Below are 23397 nucleotides of genomic sequence, written 5' to 3' on the forward strand. Positions count from 1 at the left end.
TTTTCTTTGCTAACAAGTGAAACAGTCGATTCCTGTCAGACAGAAGGCATCAGGAGACAGTATTCTTATGGCTCTGGCTAGTGAATCACATGCATCAGAGAATCTAGGACTGGAACTCTCTTTCTGGATGCAAAGCACAGTTGTTCCTTAGGGGAAGTTCAGCTCGCAAAGAGAGGCAATTTCTGCTAAAAAGTGAAACAGTCGATTCTTGCCAGAAAGAATGTATCAGGACACATATTTCTTATGGCTTTAGAAAGAGTCTCATATGCATCTGAGAAACCAGGACTGGATCTTTCTTTCTCGGTGAAAAACAACTTTGTTCCTTAAGCGAAGCTCATCTCGCAAAGTGCAACTTTGCTTTGCTAATAAGAGAAACCGCTGATTCTTGCAAGACAGAAGTCTAAAGGACACACATTTCTTATGGCTTTGGTAAGTGAATCATATGCATCTGAGAATCCAGGACTGGATCTTTCTTTCTGGATGAAAAACAACCTTGTTCCTTAGGGGAAGCTCATCACGCAAAGTGCAACTTTTCGTTGCTAACAAGAGAAACAGCTGATTCTTGAAGACAGAAGGCATAAGGACACACATTTCTTATGTCTTTGATAAGTTAATCATATGCATCTGAGAATGCAGGACTGGATCTTTCTTTCTCGGTGAAAAACAACCTTGTTCCTTAGGGGAAGCTCATCTCGCAAAGTGCAACTTTTCGTTGCTAACAGGAGAAACAGCTGATTCTTGCAAGACAGAAGGCATAAGGACACACATTTCTTATGGCTTTGGTAAGTGAATAATATGCATCTGAGAATCCAGGACTGGATCTTTCTTTCTGGATGAAAAACATCCTTGTTCCTTAGGGGAAGCTCATCTCGCAAAGTGCAACTTTTCGTTGCTAACAAGAGAAACAGCTGATTCTTGCAAGACAGAAGGCATAAGGACACACATTTCTTATGGCTTTGATAAGTGAATAATATGCATCTGAGAATCCAGGACCGGATCTTTCTTTCTCGGTGAAAAACAACCTTGTTCCTTAGGGGAAGCTCATCTCGCAAAGTGCAACTTTTCGTTGCTAACAAGAGAAACAGCTGATTCTTGCAAGACAGAAGGCATAAGGACACACATTTCTTATGGCTTTGGTAAGTGAATAATATGCATCTGAGAATCCAGGACCGGATCTTTCTTTCTCGGCGAAAAACAACCTCGTTCCTTAAGGGATGTTCATCTCGCAAAGTCCAACTTTTCGTTGCTAACAGGAGAAACAGCTGATTCTTGCAAGACAGAAGGCATAAGGACACACATTTCTTATGGCTTTGATAAGTGAATCATATGCATTCGAGAATGCAGGTCTGGAGCTTTCTTTCTTGGTGAAAAACACAGTTGTTACGTACGGGAAGCTCGTATCGCAAAGAGCACCTTTGCTCTTCTAACACGTGAAACTCTTGATTTCTGACAGACAGGAGACATCAGGGCACATATTTCTTATGGTTTTGGAAAGTAAATCATATGCATCTAAAACTCCAGGAGTGGAGCTTGCTTTCACGGTGCAAAGCACTGTTGTTCCTTAGGGGAAGCTCAACGAGCAAAGTGCAACTTTGCTTTGCTAACAAGTGAAACAGTCGATTCCTGTCAGACAGAAGGCATCAGGAGACAGTATTCTTATGGCTCTGGCTAGTGAATCACATGCATCAGAGAATCCAGGACTGGAGCTCTCTTTCTGGATGCAAAGCACAGTTGTTCCTTAGGGAAGTTCAGCTCGCAAAGAGAGGCAATTTCTGCTAAAAAGTGAAACAGTCGATTCTTGCCAGAAAGAATGTATCAGGACACATATTTCTTATGGCTTTAGAAAGAGTCTCATATGCATCTGAGAATCCAGGCCTGGATCTTTCTTTCTCGGCGAAAAACAACTTTGTTCCTTAGGGGAAGCTCATCTCGCAAAGTGCAACTTTTCGTTGCTAACAAGAGAAACAACTGATTCTTGAAGACAGAAGGCATAAGGACACACATTTCTTATGTCTTTGATAAGTGAATCATATGCATCTGAGAATGAAGGACTGGAGCTCTCTTTCTGGATGCAAAGCACAGTTGTTCCTTAGGGGAAGTTCAGCTCGCAAAGAGTAGCATTTTTCTGCTAACAAGTGAAACAGTCGATTCCTGCCAGAAAGAATGTATCAGGACACATATTTCTTATGGCTTTAGAAAGAGTCTCATATGCCTCTGAGAATCCAGGCCTGGATCTTTCTTTCTCTGCGAAAAACAACCTTGTTCCTTAAGGGAAGCTCATCTCGCAAAGTGCAACTTTTCGTTGCTAACAAGAGAAACAGCAGATTCTTGAAGACAGAAGGCATAAGGACACACATTTCTTATGTCTTTGATAAGTTAATCATATGCATCTGAGAATGCAGGACTGGATCTTTCTTTCTCGGTGAAAAACAACCTTGTTCCTTAGGGGAAGCTCATCTCGCAAAGTGCAACTTTTCGTTGCTAACAGGAGAAACAGCTGATTCTTGCAAGACAGAAGGCATAAGGACACACATTTCTTATGGCTTTGGTAAGTGAATAATATGCATCTGAGAATCCAGGACTGGATCTTTCTTTCTGGATGAAAAACAACCTTGTTCCTTAGGGGAAGCTCATCTCGCAAAGTGCAACTTTTCGTTGCTAACAAGAGAAACAGCTGATTCTTGCAAGACAGAAGGCATAAGGACACACATTTCTTATGGCTTTGGTAAGTGAATAATATGCATCTGAGTATCCAGGACTGGATCTTTCTTTCTGGATGAAAAACAACCTTGTTCCTTAGGGGAAGCTCATCACGCAAAGTGCAACTTTTCGTTGCTAACAAGAGAAACAGCTGATTCTTGCAAGACAGAAGGCATAAGGACACACATTTCCTATGGCTTTGATAAGTGAATCATATGCATACGAGAATGCAGGTCTGGAGCTTTCTTTCTCGGTGAAAAACAACCTTGTTCCTTAGGGGAAGCTCGTATCGCAAAGAGCACCTTTGCTCTTCTAACACGTGAAACTCTTGATTTCTGACAGACAGGAGACATCAGGGCACATATTTCTTATGGTTTTGGAAAGTAAATCATATGCATCTAAAACTCCAGGAGTGGAGCTTGCTTTCACGGTGCAAAGCACTGTTGTTCCTTAGGGGAAGCTCAACGAGCAAAGTGCAACTTTGCTTTGCTAACAAGTGAAACAGTCGATTCCTGTCAGACAGAAGGCATCAGGAGACAGTATTCTTATGGCTCTGGCTAGTGAATCACATGCATCAGAGAATCCAGGACTGGAGCTCTCTTTCTGGATGCAAAGCACAGTTGTTCCTTAGGGGAAATTCGGCTCGCAAAGAGTAGCATTTTTCTGCTAACAAGTGAAACAGTCGATTCTTGCCAGAAAGAATGTATCAGGACACATATTTCTTATGGCTTTAGAAAGAGTCTCATATGCATCTGAGAATCCAGGCCTGGATCTTTCTTTCTCTGCGAAAAACAACCTTGTTCCTTAAGGGAAGCTCTTCTCGCAAAGTGCAACTTTTCGTTGCTAACCACAGAAACAGCTGATTCTTGCAAGACAGAAGGCATAAGGACACACATTTCTTATGTCTTTGATAAGTTAATCATATGCATCTGAGAATGCAGGACTGGATCTTTCTTTCTCGGTGAAAAACAACCTTGTTCCTTAGGGGAAGCTCATCTCGCAAAGTGCAACTTTTCGTTGCTAACAGGAGAAACAGCTGATTCTTGCAAGACAGAAGGCATAAGGACACACATTTCTTATGGCTTTGGTAAGTGAATAATATGCATCTGAGAATCCAGGACTGGATCTTTCTTTCTGGATGAAAAACATCCTTGTTCCTTAGGGGAAGCTCATCTCGCAAAGTGCAACTTTTCGTTGCTAACAAGAGAAACAGCTGATTCTTGCAAGACAGAAGGCATAAGGACACACATTTCTTATGGCTTTGATAAGTGAATAATATGCATCTGAGAATCCAGGACCGGATCTTTCTTTCTCGGTGAAAAACAACCTTGTTCCTTAGGGGAAGCTCATCTCGCAAAGTGCAACTTTTCGTTGCTAACAAGAGAAACAGCTGATTCTTGCAAGACAGAAGGCATAAGGACACACATTTCTTATGGCTTTGGTAAGTGAATAATATGCATCTGAGAATCCAGGACCGGATCTTTCTTTCTCGGCGAAAAACAACCTCGTTCCTTAAGGGATGTTCATCTCGCAAAGTCCAACTTTTCGTTGCTAACAGGAGAAACAGCTGATTCTTGCAAGACAGAAGGCATAAGGACACACATTTCTTATGGCTTTGATAAGTGAATCATATGCATTCGAGAATGCAGGTCTGGAGCTTTCTTTCTTGGTGAAAAACACAGTTGTTACGTACGGGAAGCTCGTATCGCAAAGAGCACCTTTGCTCTTCTAACACGTGAAACTCTTGATTTCTGACAGACAGGAGACATCAGGGCACATATTTCTTATGGTTTTGGAAAGTAAATCATATGCATCTAAAACTCCAGGGCTGGAGCTTGCTTTCACGGTGCAAAGCACTGTTGTTCCTTAGGGGAACCTCAACGAGCAAAGTGCAACTTTGCTTTGCTAACAAGTGAAACAGTCGATTCCTGTCAGACAGAAGGCATCAGGACACAGCTTTCTTATGGCTCTGGCTAGTTAATCACATGCATCAGAGAATCCAGGACTGGAGCTCTCTTTCTGGATGCAAAGCACAGTTGTTCCTTAGGGGAAATTCAGCTCGCAAAGAGTAGCATTTTTCTGCTAACAAGTGAAACAGTCGATTCTTGCCAGAAAGAATGTATCAGGACACATATTTCTTATGGCTTTAGAAAGAGTCTCATATGCATCTGAGAATCCAGGCCTGGATCTTTCTTTCTCGGCGAAAAACAACCTTGTTCCTTAAGGGAAGCTCTTCTCGCAAAGTGCAACTTTTCGTTGCTAACAAGAGAAACAGCTGATTCTTGAAGACAGAAGGCATAAGGACACACATTTCTTATGTCTTTGATAAGTTAATCATATGCATCTGAGAATGCAGGACTGGATCTTTCTTCCTCGGTGAAAAACAACCTTGTTCCTTAGGGGAAGCTCATCTCGCAAAGTGCAACTTTTCGTTGCTAACAGGAGAAACAGCTGATTCTTGCAAGACAGAAGGCATAATGACACACATTTCTTATGGCTTTGATAAGTGAATAATATGCATCTGAGAATGCAGGACTGGATCTCTCTTTCTCGGTGAAAAACAATCTTGTTCCTTAGGGGAAGCTCATCTCGCAAAGTGCAACTTTTCGTTGCTAACCACAGAAACAGCTGATTCTTGCAAGACAGAAGGCATAAGGACACACATTTCTTATGGCTTTGGTAAGTGAATAATATGCATCTGAGAATCCAGGACTGGATCTTTCTTTCTGGATGAAAAACAACCTTGTTCCTTAGGGGAAGCTCATCACGCAAAGTGCAACTTTTCGTTGCTAACAAGAGAAACAGCTGATTCTTGCAAGACAGAAGGCATAAGGACACACATTTCTTATGGCTTTGGTAAGTGAATAATATGCATCTGAGAATTCAGGACCGGATCTTTCTTTCTCGGCGAGAAACAACCTCGTTTCTTAAGGGATGTTCATCTCGCAAAGTCCAACTTTTCGTTCTAACAAGAGAAACAGCTGATTCTTGCAAGACAGAAGGCATAAGGACACACATTTCCTATGGCTTTGATAAGTGAATCATATGCATTCGAGAATGCAGGTCTGGAGCTTTCTTTCTCGGTGAAAAACAACCTTGTTCCTTAGGGGAAGCTCGTATCGCAAAGAGCACCTTTGCTCTTCTAACACGTGAAACTCTTGATTTCTGACAGACAGGAGACATCAGGGCACATATTTCTTATGGTTTTGGAAAGTAAATCATATGCATCTAAAACTCCAGGAGTGGAGCTTGCTTTCACGGTGCAAAGCACTGTTATTCCTTATAGGAAGCTCAACGAGCAAAGTGCTACTTTTCTTTGCTAACAAGTGAAACAGTCGATTCCTGTCAGACAGAAGGCATCAGGAGACAGTATTCTTATGGCTCTGGCTAGTGAATCACATGCATCAGAGAATCTAGGACTGGAACTCTCTTTCTGGATGCAAAGCACAGTTGTTCCTTAGGGGAAGTTCAGCTCGCAAAGAGAGGCAATTTCTGCTAAAAAGTGAAACAGTCGATTCTTGCCAGAAAGAATGTATCAGGACACATATTTCTTATGGCTTTAGAAAGAGTCTCATATGCATCTGAGAAACCAGGACTGGATCTTTCTTTCTCGGTGAAAAACAACTTTGTTCCTTAAGCGAAGCTCATCTCGCAAAGTGCAACTTTGCTTTGCTAATAAGAGAAACCACTGATTCTTGCAAGACAGAAGTCTAAAGGACACACATTTCTTATGGCTTTGGTAAGTGAATCATATGCATCTGAGAATCCAGGACTGGATCTTTCTTTCTCTGCGAAAAACAACCTTGTTCCTTAAGGGAAGCTCTTCTCGCAAAGTGCAACTTTTCGTTGCTAACCACAGAAACAGCTGATTCTTGCAAGACAGAAGGCATAAGGACACACATTTCTTATGTCTTTGATAAGTTAATCATATGCATCTGAGAATGCAGGACTGGATCTTTCTTTCTCGGTGAAAAACAACCTTGTTCCTTAGGGGAAGCTCATCTCGCAAAGTGCAACTTTTCGTTGCTAACAGGAGAAACAGCTGATTCTTGCAAGACAGAAGGCATAAGGACACACATTTCTTATGGCTTTGGTAAGTGAATAATATGCATCTGAGAATCCAGGACTGGATCTTTCTTTCTGGATGAAAAACATCCTTGTTCCTTAGGGGAAGCTCATCTCGCAAAGTGCAACTTTTCGTTGCTAACAAGAGAAACAGCTGATTCTTGCAAGACAGAAGGCATAAGGACACACATTTCTTATGGCTTTGATAAGTGAATAATATGCATCTGAGAATCCAGGACCGGATCTTTCTTTCTCGGTGAAAAACAACCTTGTTCCTTAGGGGAAGCTCATCTCGCAAAGTGCAACTTTTCGTTGCTAACAAGAGAAACAGCTGATTCTTGCAAGACAGAAGGCATAAGGACACACATTTCTTATGGCTTTGGTAAGTGAATAATATGCATCTGAGAATCCAGGACCGGATCTTTCTTTCTCGGCGAAAAACAACCTCGTTCCTTAAGGGATGTTCATCTCGCAAAGTCCAACTTTTCGTTGCTAACAGGAGAAACAGCTGATTCTTGCAAGACAGAAGGCATAAGGACACACATTTCTTATGGCTTTGATAAGTGAATCATATGCATTCGAGAATGCAGGTCTGGAGCTTTCTTTCTTGGTGAAAAACACAGTTGTTACGTACGGGAAGCTCGTATCGCAAAGAGCACCTTTGCTCTTCTAACACGTGAAACTCTTGATTTCTGACAGACAGGAGACATCAGGGCACATATTTCTTATGGTTTTGGAAAGTAAATCATATGCATCTAAAACTCCAGGAGTGGAGCTTGCTTTCACGGTGCAAAGCACTGTTGTTCCTTAGGGGAAGCTCAACGAGCAAAGTGCAACTTTGCTTTGCTAACAAGTGAAACAGTCGATTCCTGTCAGACAGAAGGCATCAGGAGACAGTATTCTTATGGCTCTGGCTAGTGAATCACATGCATCAGAGAATCCAGGACTGGAGCTCTCTTTCTGGATGCAAAGCACAGTTGTTCCTTAGGGAAGTTCAGCTCGCAAAGAGAGGCAATTTCTGCTAAAAAGTGAAACAGTCGATTCTTGCCAGAAAGAATGTATCAGGACACATATTTCTTATGGCTTTAGAAAGAGTCTCATATGCATCTGAGAATCCAGGCCTGGATCTTTCTTTCTCGGCGAAAAACAACTTTGTTCCTTAGGGGAAGCTCATCTCGCAAAGTGCAACTTTTCGTTGCTAACAAGAGAAACAACTGATTCTTGAAGACAGAAGGCATAAGGACACACATTTCTTATGTCTTTGATAAGTGAATCATATGCATCTGAGAATGCAGGACTGGAGCTCTCTTTCTGGATGCAAAGCACAGTTGTTCCTTAGGGGAAGTTCAGCTCGCAAAGAGTAGCATTTTTCTGCTAACAAGTGAAACAGTCGATTCCTGCCAGAAAGAATGTATCAGGACACATATTTCTTATGGCTTTAGAAAGAGTCTCATATGCCTCTGAGAATCCAGGCCTGGATCTTTCTTTCTCTGCGAAAAACAACCTTGTTCCTTAAGGGAAGCTCATCTCGCAAAGTGCAACTTTTCGTTGCTAACAAGAGAAACAGCAGATTCTTGAAGACAGAAGGCATAAGGACACACATTTCTTATGTCTTTGATAAGTTAATCATATGCATCTGAGAATGCAGGACTGGATCTTTCTTCCTCGGTGAAAAACAACCTTGTTCCTTAGGGGAAGCTCATCTCGCAAAGTGCAACTTTTCGTTGCTAACAGGACAAACAGCTGATTCTTGCAAGACAGAAGGCATAAGGACACACATTTCTTATGGCTTTGGTAAGTGAATAATATGCATCTGAGAATCCAGGACTGGATCTTTCTTTCTGGACGAAAAACAACCTTGTTCCTTAGGGGAAGCTCATCTCGCAAAGTGCAACTTTTCGTTGCTAACAAGAGAAACAGCTGATTCTTGCAAGACAGAAGGCATAAGGACACACATTTCTTATGGCTTTGGTAAGTGAATAATATGCATCTGAGTATCCAGGACTGGATCTTTCTTTCTGGATGAAAAACAACCTTGTTCCTTAGGGGAAGCTCATCACGCAAAGTGCAACTTTTCGTTGCTAACAAGAGAAACAGCTGATTCTTGCAAGACAGAAGGCATAAGGACACACATTTCTTATGGCTTTGATAAGTGAATCATATGCATACGAGAATGCAGGTCTGGAGCTTTCTTTCTCGGTGAAAAACAACCTTGTTCCTTAGGGGAAGCTCGTATCGCAAAGAGCACCTTTGCTCTTCTAACACGTGAAACTCTTGATTTCTGACAGACAGGAGACATCAGGGCACATATTTCTTATGGTTTTGGAAAGTAAATCATATGCATCTAAAACTCCAGGAGTGGAGCTTGCTTTCACGGTGCAAAGCACTGTTGTTCCTTAGGGGAAGCTCAACGAGAAAAGTGCAACTTTGCTTTGCTAACAAGTGAAACAGTCGATTCCTGTCAGACAGAAGGCATCAGGAGACAGTATTCTTATGGCTCTGGCTAGTGAATCACATGCATCAGAGAATCCAGGACTGGAGCTCTCTTTCTGGATGCAAAGCACAGTTGTTCCTTAGGGGAAATTCGGCTCGCAAAGAGTAGCATTTTTCTGCTAACAAGTGAAACAGTCGATTCTTGCCAGAAAGAATGTATCAGGACACATATTTCTTATGGCTTTAGAAAGAGTCTCATATGCATCTGAGAATCCAGGCCTGGATCTTTCTTTCTCTGCGAAAAACAACCTTGTTCCTTAAGGGAAGCTCTTCTCGCAAAGTGCAACTTTTCGTTGCTAACCACAGAAACAGCTGATTCTTGCAAGACAGAAGGCATAAGGAGACACATTTCTTATGTCTTTGATAAGTTAATCATATGCATCTGAGAATCCAGGACTGGATCTTTCTTTCTCGGTGAAAAACAACCTTGTTCCTTAGGGGAAGCTCATCTCGCAAAGTGCAACTTTTCGTTGCTAACAGGAGAAACAGCTGATTCTTGAAAGACAGAAGGCATAATGACACACATTTCTTATGGCTTTGATAAGTGAATAATATGCATCTGAGAATGCAGGACTGGATCTCTCTTTCTCGGTGAAAAACAATCTTGTTCCTTAGGGGAAGCTCATCTCGCAAAGTGCAACTTTTCGTTGCTAACCACAGAAACAGCTGATTCTTGCAAGACAGAAGGCATAAGGACACACATTTCTTATGGCTTTGGTAAGTGAATAATATGCATCTGAGAATCCAGGACTGGATCTTTCTTTCTGGATGAAAAACAACCTTGTTCCTTAGGGGAAGCTCATCACGCAAAGTGCAACTTTTCGTTGCTAACAAGAGAAACAGCTGATTCTTGCAAGACAGAAGGCATAAGGACACACATTTCCTATGGCTTTGATAAGTGAATCATATGCATTCGAGAATGCAGGTCTGGAGCTTTCTTTCTCGGTGAAAAACAACCTTGTTCCTTAGGGGAAGCTCGTATCGCAAAGAGCACCTTTGCTCTTCTAACACGTGAAACTCTTGATTTCTGACAGACAGGAGACATCAGGGCACATATTTCTTATGGTTTTGGAAAGTAAATCATATGCATCTAAAACTCCAGGAGTGGAGCTTGCTTTCACGGTGCAAAGCACTGTTATTCCTTATAGGAAGCTCAACGTACGTAACAACTGTGTTTTTCACCAAGAAAGAAAGCTCCAGACCTGCATTCTCAGATGCATATGATTCACTTACCAAAGCCATAAGAAATGTGTGTCCTTATGCCTTCTGTCTTGCAAGAATCAGCTGTTTCTCTTGTTAGCAACGAAAAGTTGCACTTTGCGAGATGAGCTGCGCTTAAGGAACAAAGTTGTTTTTCCCCGAGAAAGAAAGATCCAGTCCTGGATTCTCAGATGCATATGGGACTCTTTCTAAAGCCATAAGAAAGCTGTGTCCTGATGCCTTCTGTCTGGCAGGAATCGACTGTTTTACTTGGTAGCAAAGCAAAGTTGCACTTTGCTCGTTGAGCTTCCCCTAAGGAACAACAGTGCTTTGCAGCGCGAAAGCAAGCTCCAGCCCTGGAGTTTTAGATGCATATGAATTACTTTCCAAAACCATAAGACATATGTGCCCTGATGTCTCCTGTCTGTCAGAAATCAAGAGTTTCACGTGTTAGAAGAGCAAAGGTGCACTTTGCGATACGAGCTTCCCGTACGTAACAACTGTGTTTTTCACCAAGAAAGAAAGCTCCAGACCTGCATTCTCGAATGTATATGAATCACTTGTCGAAGCCATAAGAAATGTGTGTCCTTATGCCTTCTCTCATGCAAGAATCAGAAGTTTCTCTTGTTAGCAACGAAAAGTTGCAGTTTGCGAGATGAGCTTCGCGTAAGGAACAAAGTTGTTTTTCACCGAGAAAGAAAGATTCAGTCCTGGATTCTCAGATGCATATGAGAATCTTACTAAAGCCATAAGAAATGTGTGTCCTGATACATTCTTTCTGGCAGGAATCGACTGTTTCACTTGTTAGCAGAAAAATGCTACTCTGTGCGAGCTGAACTTCCCCTAAGGAACAACTGTGCTTTGCATCCAGAAAGAGAGCTCCAGTATTGGATTCTCTGATGCATGTGATTCACTAGCCAGAGCCATAAGAAAGCTGTGTCCTGATGCCTTCTGTCTGACAGGAATCGACTGTTTCATTTGCTAGCAAAGCAAAGTTGCACTTTGCTCTTTGAGCTTCCCCTAAGGAACAACAGTGCTTTGCACCGTGAAAGCAAGTTCCACTCCTGGAGTTTTAGATGCGTATGATTTACTTTGCAAAACCATAAGAAATATGTGCCCTGATGTCTCCTGTCTGTCAGAAATCAAGAGTTTCACGTGTTAGAAGAGCAAAGGTGCACTTTGCGATACGAGCTTCCCGTACGTAACAACTGCGTTTTTCACCAAGAAAGAAAGCTCCAGACCTGCATTCTCGAATGTATATGAATCACGCGTCGAAGCCATAATAAATGTGTGTCCTTATGCCTTCTGTCTTGCAAGAATCAGCTGTTTCTCTTGTTAGCAACGAAAAGTTGCAGTTTGCGAGATGAGCTTCCCCTAAGGAACAAGGTTGTTTTTCATCCAGAAAGAAAGATGCAGTCCTGGATTCTCAGATGCATATGATTCACTTACCAAAGCCATAAGAAATGTGTGTCCTTATGCCTTCTGTCTTGCAAGAATCAGCTGTTTCTCTTGTTAGCAACGAAAAGTTGCAGTTTGCGAGATGAGCTTCGCTTAAGGAACAAAGTTGTTTTTCACCGAGAAAGAAAGATCCAGTCCTGGATTCTCAGATGCATATGATTCACTTACCAAAGCCATAAGAAATATGTGTCCTGATACATTCTTTCTGGCAGGAATCGACTGTTTCCCTTGTTAGCAGAAAAATCCTACTCTTTGCGAGCTGAACTTCCCCTAAGGAACAACTGTGCTTTGCATCCAGAAAGAGAGCTCCAGTCCTGGATTCTCTGATGCATGTGATTCACTAGCCAGAGCCATAAGAAAGCTGTGTCCTGATGACTTCTGTCTGACAGGAATCGACCGTTTCACTTGTTAGCAAAGCAAAGTTGCACTTTGCTCGTTGAGCTTCCCCTAAGGAACAACAGTGCTTTGCACCGTGAAAGCAAGCTCCACTCCTGGAGTTTTAGATGCATATGATTTACTTTCCAAAACCATAAGAAATATGTGCCCTGATGTCTCCTGTCTGTCAGAAATCAGGAGTTTCACGTGTTAGAAGAGCAAAGGTGCACTTTGCGATAGGAGCTTCCCGTACGTAACAACTGTGTTTTTCACCAAGAAAGAAAGCTCCAGACCTGCATTCTCAGATGCATATGATTCACTTACCAAAGCCATAAGAAATGTGTGTCCTTTTGCCTTCTGTCTTGCAGGAATCAGCTGTTTCTCTTGTTAGTAACGAAAAGTTGCAGTTTGCGAGATGAGCTTCGCTTAAGGAACAAAGGTGTTTTTCACCGAGAAAGAAAGATCCAGTCCTGGATTCTCAGATGCATATGATTCACTTACCAAAGCCATAAGAAATGTGTGTCCTTTAGCCTTCTCTCTTGCAAGAATCAGCGGTTTCTCTTATTAGCAAAGCAAAGTTGCACTTTGCGAGATGAGCTTCGCTTAAGGAACAAAGTTGTTTTTCACCGAGAAAGAAAGATCCAGTCCTGGTTTCTCAGATGCATATGAGACTCTTTCTAAAGCCATAAGAAAGCTGTGTCCTGATGCATTCTGTCTGGCAGGAATCGACTGTTTCACTTGTTAGCAGAAAAATGCTACTCTGTGCGAGCTGAACTTCCCCTAAGGAACAACTGTGCTTTGCATCCAGAAAGAGAGCTCCAGTCCTGGATTCTCTGATGCATGTGATTCACTAGCCAGAGCCATAAGAAAGCTGTGTCCTGATGCCTTCTGTCTGACCGGAATCGACTGTTTCACTTGTTAGCAACGAAAAGTTACACTTTGCTCGTTGAGCTTCCCCTAAGGAACAACAGTGCTTTGCACCGTGAAAGCAAGCTCCAGCCCTGGAGTTTTAGATGCATATGAATTACTTTCCAAAACCATAAGAAATATGTGCCCTGATGTCTCCTGTCTGTCAGAAATCAAGAGTTTCACGTGTTAGAAGAGCAAAGGTGCACTTTGCGATAGGAGCTTCCCGTACGTAACAACTGTGTTTTTCACCAAGAAAGAAAGATCCAGACCTGCATTCTCAGATGCATATGATTCACTTACCAAAGCCATAAGAAATATGAGTCCTTTAGACTTCTGTCTTGCAGGAATCAGCTGTTTCTCTTGTTAGTAACGAAAAGTTGCAGTTTGCGAGATGAGCTTCGCTTAAGGAACAAAGTTGTTTTTCACCGAGAAAGAAAGATCCAGTCCTGGATTCTCAGATGCATATGAGAATCTTACTAAAGCCATAAGAAATGTGTGTCGTGATACATTCCTTCTGGCAGGAATCGACTGTTTCACTTGTTAGCAGAAAAATGCTACTCTGTGCGAGCTGAACTTCCCCTAAGGAACAACTGTGCTTTGCATCCAGAAAGAGAGCTGCAGTATTGGATTCTCTGATGCATGTGATTCACTAGCCAGAGCCATAAGAAAGCTGTGTCCTGATGCCTTCTGTCTGACAGGAATCGACTGTTTCATTTGCTAGCAAAGCAAAGTTGCACTTTGCTCGTTGATCTTCCCCTAAGGAACAACAGTGCTTTGCACCGTGAAAGCAAGCTCCAGTCCTGGAGTTTTAGATGCGTATGATTTACTTTGCAAAACCATAAGAAATATGTGCCCTGATGTCTCCTGTCTGTCAGAAATCAAGAGTTTCAGGTGTTAGAAGAGCAAAGGTGCACTTTGCGATACGAGCTTCCCGTACGTAACAACTGTGTTTTTCACCAAGAAAGAAAGCTCCAGACCTGCATTCTCGAATGTATATGATTCACTTATCGAAGCCACAAGAAATGTGTGTCCTTTAGCCTTCTGTCTTGCAAGAATCAGGTGTTTCTCTTGTTAGTAACGAAAAGTTGCACTTTGCAAGATGAGCTTCGCTTAAGGAACAAAGTTGTTTTTCACCGAGAAAGAAAGATCCAGTCCTGCATTCTCAGATGCATATGATTCACTTACCAAAGCCATAAGATATGTGTGTCCTTTAGCCTTCTGTCTTGCAAGAATCAGCGGTTTCTCTTATTAGCAAAGCAAAGTTGCACTTTGCGAGATGAGCTTCGCTTAAGGAACAAAGTTGTTTTTCACCGAGAAAGAAAGATCCAGTCCTGGTTTCTCAGATGCATATGAGACTCTTTCTAAAGCCATAAGAAAACTGTGTCCTGATGCATTCTGTCTGGCAGGAATCGACTGTTTCACTTGTTAGCAGAAAATGCTACTCTGTGCGAGCTGAACTTCCCCTAAGGAACAACTGTGCTTTGCATCCAGAAAGAGAGCTCCAGTCCTGGATTCTCTGATGCATGTGATTCACTAGCCAGAGCCATAAGAAAGCTGTGTCCTGATGCCTTCTGTCTGACCGGAATCGACTGTTTCACTTGTTAGCAACGAAAAGTTACACTTTGCTCGTTGAGCTTCCCCTAAGGAACAACAGTGCTTTGCAGCGTGAAAGCAAGCTCCAGCCCTGGAGTTTTAGATGCATATGAATTACTTTCCAAAACCATAAGACATATGTGCCCTGATGTCTCCTGTCTGTCAGAAATCAAGAGTTTCACGTGTTAGAAGAGCAAAGGTGCACTTTGCGATACGAGCTTCCCGTACGTAACAACTGTGTTTTTCACCAAGAAAGAAAGCTCCAGACCTGCATTCTCGAATATATATGAATCACTTGTCGAAGCCATAAGAAATGTGTGTCCTTTAGCCTTCTCTCTTGCAAGAATCAGCAGTTTCTCTTGTTAGCAACGAAATGTTGCAGTTTGCGAGATGAGCTTCGCGTAAGGAACAAAGTTGTTTTTCACCGAGAAAGAAAGATCCAGTCCTGGATTCTCAGATGCATATGAGAATCTTACTAAAGCCATAAGAAATGTGTGTCCTGATACATTCTTTCTGGCAGGAATCGACTGTTTCACTTGTTAGCAGAAAAATGCTACTCTGTGCGAGCTGAACTTCCCCTAAGGAACAACTGTGCTTTGCATCCAGAAAGAGAGCTCCAGTATTGGATTCTCTGATGCATGTGATTCACTAGCCAGAGCCAGAAGAAAGGTGTGTCCTGATGCCTTCTGTCTGACAGGAATCGACTGTTTCATTTGCTAGCAAAGCAAAGTTGCACTTTGCTCTTTGAGCTTCCCCTAAGGAACAACAGTGCTTTGCACCGTGAAAGCAAGCTCCAGTCCTGGAGTTTTAGATGCGTATGATTTACTTTCCAAAACCATAAGAAATATGTGCCCTGATGTCTCCTGTCTGTCAGAAATCAGGAGTTTCACGTGTTAGAAGAGCAAAGGTGCACTTTGCGATAGGAGCTTCCCGTACGTAACAACTGTGTTTTTCACCAAGAAAGAAAGCTCCAGACCTGCATTCTCAGATGCATATGATTCACTTACCAAAGCCATAAGAAATGTGTGTCCTTTTGCCTTCTGTCTTGCAGGAATCAGCTGTTTCTCTTGTTAGTAACGAAAAGTTGCAGTTTGCGAGATGAGCTTCGCTTAAGGAACAAAGTTGTTTTTCACCGAGAAAGAAAGATCCAGTCCTGGATTCTCATATGCATATGATTCACTTACCAAAGCCATAAGAAATGTGTGTCCTTTAGCCTTCTCTCTTGCAAGAATCAGCAGTTTCTCTTGTTAGCAAAGAAAAGTTGCAGTTTGCGAGATGAGCTTCGCGTAAGGAACAAAGTTGTTTTTCACCGAGAAAGAAAGATCCAGTCCTGGATTCTCAGATGCATATGAGAATCTTACTAAAGCCATAAGAAATGTGTGTCCTGATACATTCTTTCTGGCAGGAATCGACTGTTTCACTTGTTAGCAGAAAAATGCTACGTTGTGCGAGCTGAACTTCCCCTAAGGAACAACTGTGCTTTGCATCCAGAAAGAGAGCTCCAGTATTGGATTCTCTGATGCATGTGATTCACTAGCCAGAGCCATAAGAAAGCTGTGTCCTGATGCCTTCTGTCTGACAGGAATCGACTGTTTCATTTGCTAGCAAAGCAAAGTTGCACTTTGCTCTTTGAGCTTCCCCTAAGGAACAACAGTGCTTTGCACTGTGAAAGCAAGCTCCAGTCCTGGAGTTTTAGATGCGTATGATTTACTTTGCAAAACCATAAGAAATATGTGCCCTGATGTCTCCTGTCTGTCAGAAATCAAGAGTTTCAGGTGTTAGAAGAGCAAAGGTGCACTTTGCGATACGAGCTTCCCATACGTAACAACTGCGTTTTTCACCAAGAAAGAAAGCTCCAGACCTGCATTCTCGAATGTATATGAATCACGCGTCGAAGCCATAATAAATGTGTGTCCTTATGCCTTCTCTCATGCAAGAATCAGAAGTTTCTCTTGTTAGCAACGAAAAGTTGCAGTTTGCGAGATGAGCTTCGCGTAAGGAACAAAGTTGTTTTTCACCGAGAAAGAAAGATTCAGTCCTGGATTCTCAGATGCATATGAGAATCTTACTAAAGCCATAAGAAATGTGTGTCCTGATACATTCTTTCTGGCAGGAATCGACTGTTTCACTTGTTAGCAGAAAAATGCTACTCTGTGCGAGCTGAACTTCCCCTAAGGAACAACTGTGCTTTGCATCCAGAAAGAGAGCTCCAGTCCTGGATTCTCTGATGCATGTGATTCACTAGCCAGAGCCATAAGAAAGCTGTGTCCTGATGCCTTCTGTCTGACAGGAATCGACTGTTTCATTTGCTAGCAAAGCAAAGTTGCACTTTGCTCTTTGAGCTTCCCCTAAGGAACAACAGTGCTTTGCACCGTGAAAGCAAGTTCCACTCCTGGAGTTTTAGATGCGTATGATTTACTTTGCAAAACCATAAGAAATATGTGCCCTGATGTCTCCTGTCTGTCAGAAATCAAGAGTTTCACGTGTTAGAAGAGCAAAGGTGCACTTTGCGATACGAGCTTCCCGTACGTAACAACTGCGTTTTTCACCAAGAAAGAAAGCTCCAGACCTGCATTCTCGAATGTATATGAATCACGCGTCGAAGCCATAATAAATGTGTGTCCTTATGCCTTCTGTCTTGCAAGAATCAGCTGTTTCTCTTGTTAGCAACGAAAAGTTGCAGTTTGCGAGATGAGCTTCCCCTAAGGAACAAGGTTGTTTTTCATCCAGAAAGAAAGATGCAGTCCTGGATTCTCAGATGCATATGATTCACTTACCAAAGCCATAAGAAATGTGTGTCCTTATGCCTTCTGTCTTGCAAGAATCAGCTGTTTCTCTTGTTAGCAACGAAAAGTTGCAGTTTGCGAGATGAGCTTCGCTTAAGGAACAAAGTTGTTTTTCACCGAGAAAGAAAGATCCAGTCCTGGATTCTCAGATGCATATGATTCACTTACCAAAGCCATAAGAAATATGTGTCCTGATACATTCTTTCTGGCAGGAATCGACTGTTTCCCTTGTTAGCAGAAAAATCCTACTCTTTGCGAGCTGAACTTCCCCTAAGGAACAACTGTGCTTTGCATCCAGAAAGAGAGCTCCAGTCCTGGATTCTCTGATGCATGTGATTCACTAGCCAGAGCCATAAGAAAGCTGTGTCCTGATGACTTCTGTCTGACAGGAATCGACCGTTTCACTTGTTAGCAAAGCAAAGTTGCACTTTGCTCGTTGAGCTTCCCCTAAGGAACAACAGTGCTTTGCACCGTGAAAGCAAGCTCCACTCCTGGAGTTTTAGATGCATATGATTTACTTTCCAAAACCATAAGACATATGTGCCCTGATGTCTCCTGTCTGTCAGAAATCAAGAGTTTCACGTGTTAGAAGAGCAAAGGTGCACTTTGCGATACGAGCTTCCCGTACGTAACAACTGTGTTTTTCACCAAGAAAGAAAGCTCCAGACCTGCATTCTCGAATATATATGAATCACTTGTCGAAGCCATAAGAAATGTGTGTCCTTTAGCCTTCTCTCTTGCAAGAATCAGCAGTTTCTCTTGTTAGCAACGAAAAGTTGCAGTTTGCGAGATGAGCTTCGCGTAAGGAACAAAGTTGTTTTTCACCGAGAAAGAAAGATCCAGTCCTGGATTCTCAGATGCATATGAGAATCTTACTAAAGCCATAAGAAATGTGTGTCCTGATACATTCTTTCTGGCAGGAATCGACTGTTTCACTTGTTAGCAGAAAAATGCTACTCTGTGCGAGCTGAACTTCCCCTAAGGAACAACTGTGCTTTGCATCCAGAAAGAGAGCTCCAGTATTGGATTCTCTGATGCATGTGATTCACTAGCCAGAGCCATAAGAAAGCTGTGTCCTGATGCCTTCTGTCTGACAGGAATCGACTGTTTCATTTGCTAGCAAAGCAAAGTTGCACTTTGCTCTTTGAGCTTCCCCTAAGGAACAACAGTGCTTTGCACTGTGAAAGCAAGCTCCAGTCCTGGAGTTTTAGATGCGTATGATTTACTTTGCAAAACCATAAGAAATATGTGCCCTGATGTCTCCTGTCTGTCAGAAATCAAGAGTTTCAGGTGTTAGAAGAGCAAAGGTGCACTTTGCGATACGAGCTTCCCGTACGTAACAACTGCGTTTTTCACCAAGAAAGAAAGCTCCAGACCTGCATTCTCGAATGTATATGAATCACGCGTCGAAGCCATAATAAATGTGTGTCCTTATGCCTTCTGTCTTGCAAGAATCAGCTGTTTCTCTTGTTAGCAACGAAAAGTTGCACTTTGCGAGATGAGCTGCGCTTAAGGAACAAAGTTGTTTTTCACCGAGAAAGAAAGATCCAGTCCTGGATTCTCAGATGCATATGATTCACTTACCAAAGCCATAAGAAATGTGTGTCCTTTAGACTTCTGTCTTGCAAGAATCAGCGGTTTCTCTTATTAGCAAAGCAAAATTGCACTTTGCGAGATGAGCTTCGCTTAAGGAACAAAGTTGTTTTTCACCGAGAAAGAAAGATCCAGTCCTGGTTTCTCAGATGCATATGAGACTCTTTCTAAAGCCATAAGAAAGCTGTGTCCTGATGCATTCTGTCTGGCAGGAATCGACTGTTTCACTTGTTAGCAGAAAAATGCTGCTCTTTGCGAGCTGAACTTCCCCTAAGGAACATCTGTGCTTTGCATCCAGAAAGAGAGCTGCAGTCCTGGATTCTCTGATGCATGTGATTCACTAGCCAGAGCCATAAGAAAGCTGTGTCCTGATGCCTTCTGTCTGACAGGAATCGACTGTTTCACTTGTTAGCAAAGCAAAGTTGCGCTTTGCTCGTTGAGCTTCCCCTAAGGAACAACAGTGCTTTGCACAGCGAAAGCAAGCTCCAGCCCTGGAGTTTTAGATGCATATGAATTACTTTCCAAAACCATAAGAAATATGTGCCCTGATGTCTCCTGTCTGTCAGAAATCAAGAGTTTCACGTGTTAGAAGAGCAAAGGTGCACTTTGCGATACGAGCTTCCCGTACGTAACAACTGTGTTTTTCACCGAGAAAGAAAGCTCCAGACCTGCATTCTCAGATGCATATGATTCACTTACCAAAGCCATAAGAAATGTGTGTCCTTTTGCCTTCTGTCTTGCAGGAATCAGCGGTTTCTCTTATTAGCAGAGCAAAGTTGCACTTTGCGAGATGAGCTTCGCGTAAGGAACAAAGTTGTTTTTCACCGAGAAAGAAAGATCCAGTCCTGGATTCTCAGATGCATATGATTCACTTACCAAAGCCATAAGAAATATGTGTCCTGATACATTCTGAGAATGCAGGACTGGATCTTTCTTTCTCGGTGAAAAACAACCTTGTTCCTTAGGGGAAGCTCATCTCGCAAAGTGCAACTTTTCGTTGCTAACAGGAGAAACAGCTGATTCTTGCAAGACAGAAGGCATAAGGACACACATTTCTTATGGCTTTGGTAAGTGAATAATATGCCTCTGAGAATCTAGGACCGGATCTTTCTTTGTTGGTGAAAAACAGCTTTGTTCCTTAAGGGATGTTCATCTCGCAAAGTGCAACTTTTCGTTGCTAACAGGAGAAACAGCTGATTCTTGCAAGACAGAAGGCATAAGGACACACATTTCCTATGGCTTTGATAAGTGAATCATATGCATACGAGAATGCAGGTCTGGAGCTTTCTTTCTCGGTGAAAAACAACCTTGTTCCTTAGGGGAAGCTCGTATCGCAAAGAGCACCTTTGCTCTTCTAACACGTGAAACTCTTGATTTCTGACAGACAGGAGACATCAGGGCACATATTTCTTATGGTTTTGGAAAGTAAATCATATGCATCTAAAACTCCAGGAGTGGAGCTTGCTTTCACGCTGCAAAGCACTGTTGTTCCTTAGGGGAAGCTCAACGAGCAAAGTGCTACTTTGCTTTGCTAACAAGTGAAACAGTCGATTCCTGTCAGACAGAAGGCATCAGGAGACAGTATTCTTATGGCTCTGGCTAGTGAATCACATGCATCAGAGAATCCAGGACTGGAGCTCTCTTTCTGGATGCAAAGCACAGATGTTCCTTAGGGGAAGTTCAGCTCGCAAAGAGTAGCATTTTTCTGCTAACAAGTGAAACAGTCGATTCCTGTCAGACAGAAGTCATCAGGACACATATTTCTTATGGCTTTAGAAAGAGTCTCATATGCATTTGAGAATCCAGGCCTGGATCTTTCTTTCTCGGCGAAAAACAACCTTGTTCCTTAGGGGAAGCTCATCACGCAAAGTGCAACTTTTCGTTGCTAACAGGAGAAACAGCTGATTCTTGCAAGACAGAAGGCATAAGGACACATAATTCTTATGGCTTTGGTAAGTGAATAATATGCATCTGAGAATCCAGGACTGGATCTTTCTTTCTGGATGAAAAACAACCTTGTTCCTTAGGGGAAGCTCATCTCGCAAAGTGCAACTTTTCGTTGCTAACAAGAGAAACAGCTGATTCTTGCAAGACAGAAGGCATAAGGACACACATTTCTTATGGCTTTGGTAAGTGAATAATATGCATCTGAATATCCAGGACTGGATCTTTCTTTCTGGATGAAAAACAACCTTGTTCCTTAGGGGAAGCTCATCACGCAAAGTGCAACTTTTCGTTGCTAACAAGAGAAACAGCTGATTCTTGCAAGACAGAAGGCATAAGGACACACATTTCTTATGGCTTTGATAAGTGAATCATATGCATACGAGAATGCAGGTCTGGAGCTTTCTTTCTCGGTGAAAAACAACCTTGTTCCTTAGGGGAAGCTCGTATCGCAAAGAGCACCTTTGCTCTTCTAACACGTGAAACTCTTGATTTCTGACAGACAGGAGACATCAGGGCACATATTTCTTATGGTTTTGGAAAGTAAATCATATGCATCTAAAACTCCAGGAGTGGAGCTTGCTTTCACGCTGCAAAGCACTGTTGTTCCTTAGGGGAAGCTCAACGAGCAAAGTGCTACTTTGCTTTGCTAACAAGTGAAACAGTCGATTCCTGTCAGACAGAAGGCATCAGGAGACAGTATTCTTATGGCTCTGGCTTGTGAATCACATGCATCAGAGAATCCAGGACTGGAGCTCTCTTTCTGGATGCAAAGCACAGTTGTTCCTTAGGGGAAATTCAGCTCGCAAAGAGTAGCATTTTTCTGCTAACAAGTGAAACAGTCGATTCTTGCCAGAAAGAATGTATCAGGACACATATTTCTTATGGCTTTAGAAAGAGTCTCATATGCATCTGAGAATCCAGGCCTGGATCTTTCTTTCTCTGCGAAAAACAACCTTGTTCCTTAAGGGAAGCTCTTCTCGCAAAGTGCAACTTTTCGTTGCTAACAAGAGAAACAGCTGATTCTTGAAGACAGAAGGCATAAGGACACACATTTCTTATGTCTTTGATAAGTTAATCATATGCATCTGAGAATGCAGGACTGGATCTTTCTTTCTCGGTGAAAAACAACCTTGTTCCTTAGGGGAAGCTCATCTCGCAAAGTGCAACTTTTCGTTGCTAACAGGAGAAACAGCTGATTCTTGCAAGACAGAAGGCATAATGACACACATTTCTTATGGCTTTGATAAGTGAATAATATGCATCTGAGAATGCAGGACTGGATCTCTCTTTCTCGGTGAAAAACAATCTTGTTCCTTAGGGGAAGCTCATCTCGCAAAGTGCAACTTTTCGTTGCTAACCACAGAAACAGCTGATTCTTGCAAGACAGAAGGCATAAGGACACACATTTCTTATGGCTTTGGTAAGTGAATAATATGCATCTGAGAATCCAGGACTGGATCTTTCTTTCTGGATGAAAAACAACCTTGTTCCTTAGGGGAAGCTCATCACGCAAAGTGCAACTTTTCGTTGCTAACAAGAGAAACAGCTGATTCTTGCAAGACAGAAGGCATAAGGACACACATTTCTTATGGCTTTGGTAAGTGAATAATATGCATCTGAGAATCCAGGACCGGATCTTTCTTTCTCGGCGAGAAACAACCTCGTTCCTTAAGGGATGTTCATCTCGCAAAGTCCAACTTTTCGTTGCTAACAGGAGAAACAGCTGATTCTTGCAAGACAGAAGGCATAAGGACACACATTTCCTATGGCTTTGATAAGTGAATCATATGCATTCGAGAATGCAGGTCTGGAGCTTTCTTTCTCGGTGAAAAACAACCTTGTTCCTTAGGGGAAGCTCGTATCGCAAAGAGCACCTTTGCTCTTCTAACACGTGAAACTCTTGATTTCTGACAGACAGGAGACATCAGGGCACATATTTCTTATGGTTTTGGAAAGTAAATCATATGCATCTAAAACTCCAGGAGTGGAGCTTGCTTTCACGGTGCAAAGCACTGTTATTCCTTAGGGGAAGCTCAACGAGCAAAGTGCTACTTTTCTTTGCTAACAAGTGAAACAGTCGATTCCTGTCAGACAGAAGGCATCAGGAGACAGTATTCTTATGGCTCTGGCTAGTGAATCACATGCATCAGAGAATCTAGGACTGGAACTCTCTTTCTGGATGCAAAGCACAGTTGTTCCTTAGGGGAAGTTCAGCTCGCAAAGAGAGGCAATTTCTGCTAAAAAGTGAAACAGTCGATTCTTGCCAGAAAGAATGTAT

The sequence above is a fragment of the Pithys albifrons genome, chromosome 4 (assembly GCF_047495875.1).
Source record: "Pithys albifrons albifrons isolate INPA30051 chromosome 4, PitAlb_v1, whole genome shotgun sequence".
NCBI lineage: Eukaryota > Metazoa > Chordata > Aves > Passeriformes > Thamnophilidae > Pithys > Pithys albifrons.